The 4,822-nt window shown below is 38.0% G+C and overlaps 1 long non-coding RNA gene across 3 annotated transcripts in view; it reads right to left on the bottom strand.

Annotated features, from left to right (window-relative positions):
* Positions 1–1,436: 1,436 nt before the first annotated feature.
* The window catches only part of LOC107195498, a 4,684-nt gene continuing 1,298 nt past the window's right edge, over positions 1,437–4,822 (bottom strand). For 2 of the 3 annotated variants that reach the window (XR_003045668.1, XR_001516681.2), the window contains exon 2: positions 1,437–4,776. This is a non-coding gene — a long non-coding RNA (uncharacterized LOC107195498). The remainder of the gene's footprint in view (positions 4,777–4,822) is intronic. The other variant, XR_001516682.2, reaches the window with a different exon arrangement.

The raw sequence follows: 4,822 nt of genomic DNA on the forward strand, positions 1-4,822 counted from the left end.
GCACTGATCCAGCTTCTCAACAATGCCACCAGGGACCCAAGCCTTTTCTCTTTCCATTCTGCTATCTTCAATGCCTTGGCTTTTGCTTATAGGCTTATTCAGAATGGCTGCTGCTTCTCTAGACATCACATCTGTATCCAAAGCAGATGGGTGTTGTACCAGATACCATCCATGCTCTGCCCCTAGTTATCACTTCAGAGCAGAGGTCAGGGTTCCAGCTGCTAGCAACTTTTTCTATGCCTGAAGGTTTTCTCTGGGTGCTTGGGAAGCCTGCTTTGCTGCTTACAACTCTTCCCCCTACCAACACTCAATTGTGACTAAAGATAGTAGATGTAAATACCTAGGTTCCTTGTCCCTTGGGTAGGATGATTTTAAGGCACGTTTTATAATGGTTTGTAGTTTCCCTGTGGGGTTAGGTTCCTTACCCTCCAGAGTGAGAAAAGGGCTCGATAATGAATCTTTTATTGGTTACCTACCCCCTCCACCCCCATTTCCTGTCTCATAGCTCCACTGTCCTACCAGTGTTTCTTGGGATGATATAAACAAACCATTTCTATTTGTGTGTTTCAGGACCTGCTTTGGGGAGAATGCAAACCAAAACAGGCCACCATCACTTTCCCTTCTTCCTGCCTTTGAAGACTGCTGTAAAGTTGGTGCTGTAGTAGCTATCTTATAACTGGGAGGTGACAAGCCAATATACGGAGGGTAGAGTGGGAAGAAAACAGAGCTTGAGCCACTGTACTGGCCAGGAACTGTCTACTGCCTATTTGTTACTAGAGAAAAATAAGCTCTATTTGTTTAAGCCATTCTTAATTGAACATTTTTTTTTACCTGCAGTCCAATGTGTCCCCTATACAAGTAAACATGGAAATATAGATTCTAGTAAAAGCTGTTAAGAAAATAAAGAGTACTCTGATAGAATATTAGAGGGGAGGGGAGTTATTTTTTGAGATGTTTAAGTTGAATCCTTTAGGATAAGAGGTTAGCCTTTTCAAAATAGAGAGCATGTCCTAGGAAGAAAAAACATGCACCAAGATCCAGGGCAGGAAGTTTTTATTTTAGAAACCAGACCAGTGTGGTTGGAATGTAATAAGAGTAATGTTAAAAACTGGGGAGAGTTTATTCTAAATGCAACAGGAAATATTGAAGGGTTTTAAGCAGGGAAGTGATAGAATCCAATTTTAAAGAATAATCACTCTGGCAGTTTTTGAACCAAACAGCAATTTGCTGAACTGGGTGCTGTGGATAAAATATCCTGCCTTTCTAATAATGGCCCTAAGTTTCACAAACCGTGATAAATGTGGGAGTTTTGATGGAGGAGTAAATTCTGCAGGAACTCTGGCCTCTGATATTACCACCACCAGACCTTTAACCTCAAAATCTAGAGACAAAAATCGTATGTTCAATAATAACAACCAGAATGTTAAGACAAATAATTTCCATGGCAATACTAATTTTACAAAGCTGTTTATGTGGGACTGGTTTCCAGGCAAGTACCTAGTAATACACTACAAACTTGAGAAATTTGAAATTTCACATATTGTATAATTTTACTCAAAGCATAATTCTACCACTAGATGGTGACATGTATACAAAATACTGAAGTCATCTTTATCAATCTGCCTACTGAAGGTTTGCTAATTGCTGATTATTGGTTTTAAAATCTAGATTTACAAAAATTTAGGGCACATTTTACCAGAGATTTTGCTCCATTATATTTTTAGAACACACGCCTTTCAAGTGCATTAAAGTCTCTGTTGTCGCATATACCAAGTTAGCGCAGACAGTGAGTGAAGTTAGGAGGCAGGCAACCTTGTTTTTATTGGCTTCTATGCCTTTATCTACTAACAAGCAGCTGGAGTAGATAAAGTGTTGGTAAACTACAGCCCATAGGCCAAATCTGGCTAGTTACAAGTTTTTGTACTGCCTATGGGCTAAGAATAATTTTTACATTTTTAAATGTTTGAAAAAAAATTAAAATAGTATTTTGATACATAATATAAATTTCAAATTTGTGTCCATAAATAAAGTTTAGCCACACTTATTCAGTTACATATCGTCTATGGCTGCTTTCCTGCTGGCGGAGTGAATAGTTGTGATAAGAGATTTGGAATGCTTATAAAGCCTAAAATATTTATCATCTGGCCCTTTACAAAGGTTTGTTGAGCAATGAAGTGATGACTGAAGAGCAGTGATCATTTATGACAATAATTCTCTAGATTCTCAAAGCATTTTTACCAAACATTTCACATAACTTTTTAAAGAAAAAAACTAGGAAGCAACTGATTTGTTTAAAAAAAAGTTTCAAGATCAGAATGTTGTTCTATTTTCAAGAGCAATTATCGGTCCTCTGTGGCCTTAAAAGCATAGTTGACAGACACAAATAATTATCAAAAGAATACCTGTTTTAGTTAGGAATGTGTTTGGCTACAACTAATGGAAAACTAAGAGTAGATTAAAAGGGATTTTTCTTAAGCAGTCTGGGAGTAGACAGCTGCTCAAAGATGCATCAGGGACCCATCCACACATTATTCTGTATTATCAAACTTTATGGTTGGCTTTTGTTTGTGGTTTCATTGTTAAAAAAAGTCAAAATGGATGCTGCTTTACTTGTGTATCAAGAGCATGTTTCAGGAAGAAGGGTTAAGAAGCACATCTGCTGAATTTGTCCTTTTACTAGAAATGGGCAATTCTTTCCAAAAGACTCACTCTGCAGATTTCCGCTTACATATGGCCAGGCCTAGAGAAACCTTACCATAATTGGTTTTAACTCATTTTCCATTTAGAAAAAAAAAAGTGCAGCTTGATGCCAGTGTTAATTTTATATAAACATAGTCTTTGAGGCTGAAGCAAATCTGGTTTTCAATGTGAAAATAAAATATAAAAACTGTCCTTGGAGTTATTTCTAAACAGTACTTGTATCTAATCCTAACAGAAATATATATGACGATCAGTATTTATTTATTTTTTAAATTTCAAAGCATGGAACACAAAGCTGAACATCATTCTGCACAAAAATAGTTTCTCTCGGGATCTTCTTGCCATCCTGTCATTGTGCGAGCAGCAAACTTTGCAGCAGCCAGATGGATTGTTTCCCTGATGTTGGTGGTATGCTCTTGGGGAAATGTCTTCCAGACAGGTGAAGAGGTGTGACAGTCTTGAAGACGTTGCTGCCCTGGCTCGGGATGCTTTTCCAGCATTCTTTCAATCAATGTCAGTCTGAAGTTTACATGGCTATGTGCTAAGGACTGTCCTCTTTGAAGAGAATGTGGGGAGTTCAGCTTTGTAATGTTTGGAAGGTGGCAAAAGAATTTTACACCAAAACTTGTGCCTTTTGTGCTTAGTTGGATAAGCGAGCATCGGATCAGTCAAATCCATTGCTCCCATATTCTCGTTACAACCCACGACGACACATGGTTTCTTAGTTCATCACAGATTATGGCTACAGTCATCCATTTGCAGTTCTTTTTTTCAGATCATTTGGCATGTTTTCTGTACAACTGCATTAGTCCTGTTTGATGTCACTCTCTGAAAAGCATGGGAGATGTATAAAAATTATCAAGGAAGACACAATATCTTTGGCCAAGGTCATTGACCAAGGTAAGAACAATGCGTGACGATTTCAAACCATCAGCTGAATCTTTCAAATTCACTTTCACAAAGTACATATAGCTTGAGACCAAACTGTGCTTGTTTTGTCGGGATGTACTGCTTCATAGCTAACCACCCCTTGAAAAGCATCAGTGATTCAATGACTGTAATGTTTCTGTTTGGAGTATATACATTGAAAACTTATTTACAAGAAAGTTAAACACAGGATCGATCTTCTGCAATGACATCTGGGCTTTTGATTGACTAGCAGGCACCAAAGAAAAAGATCTTTCACCAGTCATAATTTGCCTGAGATAGGGTGCTTCTCAAAGAGGCCTTGTCAACCAAAAAAATCTCTAGCTCAGGTTTCTGAACAATACTTTGCAGTAGCATTATTGCAAAAAAGACTTTGTTTGTCATTGTCAGAGTCTTTCCATTTAACCATTCACAAAAATCCTTTCAAACCAGGTGGCTTTGAGGCCAGCAAGGCAATGTGGGTATTTGTTTTGCTAGTAATTTTTGAAACTAATTCCTCAGTAAAGAACAAGTTCAAAATACTGCGGTGGGTCAGTAGTATAACTGACATCAACTTTTCTGCCAAGTGTGCTGGGAGTCATACCTTTGATGTGGAATCATGAGTTGACCACTTCAGAGTGTGACCTGTAGGGCTAATGTAGGCCTATTACCACCAGATTCCAAATCGACCAGAGGCGTGACCATAGTCTTCCAAAGCACTATCCCCAAAATCATCAGAATTGTCTATTTCAGAAAAATTGGATTCATTAATGAATCTTCTAACACATGTTTGAGAACAATGTTAACATCCTGCATAGGAATGCTACGTTTTCTAGGATTGGACATTTTTCAGAAATCGAGAATTACTATATTTTATAAATGGCACTACCACTACTGACAATAGAATGCTATAAATAGAACGATGTCATCTGTTTCCAAAGACTAATGATATACCAGAGTGATGCAAAAATAATAATTAAAAAAAAGAGATATTTCGTGGCAAACTTTGGGGGTAAGGTTAGGACTGTAATCTGTGAGTTATCTTGGGGTAAATGCTGCAGCCGCGAGCGCCACCGGCGATTATTCTCAGGGAAACGGGAAATGGGTTAAGCCAATAACAAATATTCCTTGAGTCCTTCCTTCCTGAGACCAAGGTCTCTAAGCTACCACCTGTAAAACAGAAAAAACCCACTTGGATTTGGCAAGCTTCTCTGTT

This window comes from Pteropus alecto, unplaced genomic scaffold (genome assembly GCF_000325575.1).
Source record: "Pteropus alecto unplaced genomic scaffold, ASM32557v1 scaffold131, whole genome shotgun sequence".
In the NCBI taxonomy this organism is placed as follows: Eukaryota; Metazoa; Chordata; class Mammalia; order Chiroptera; family Pteropodidae; genus Pteropus; species Pteropus alecto.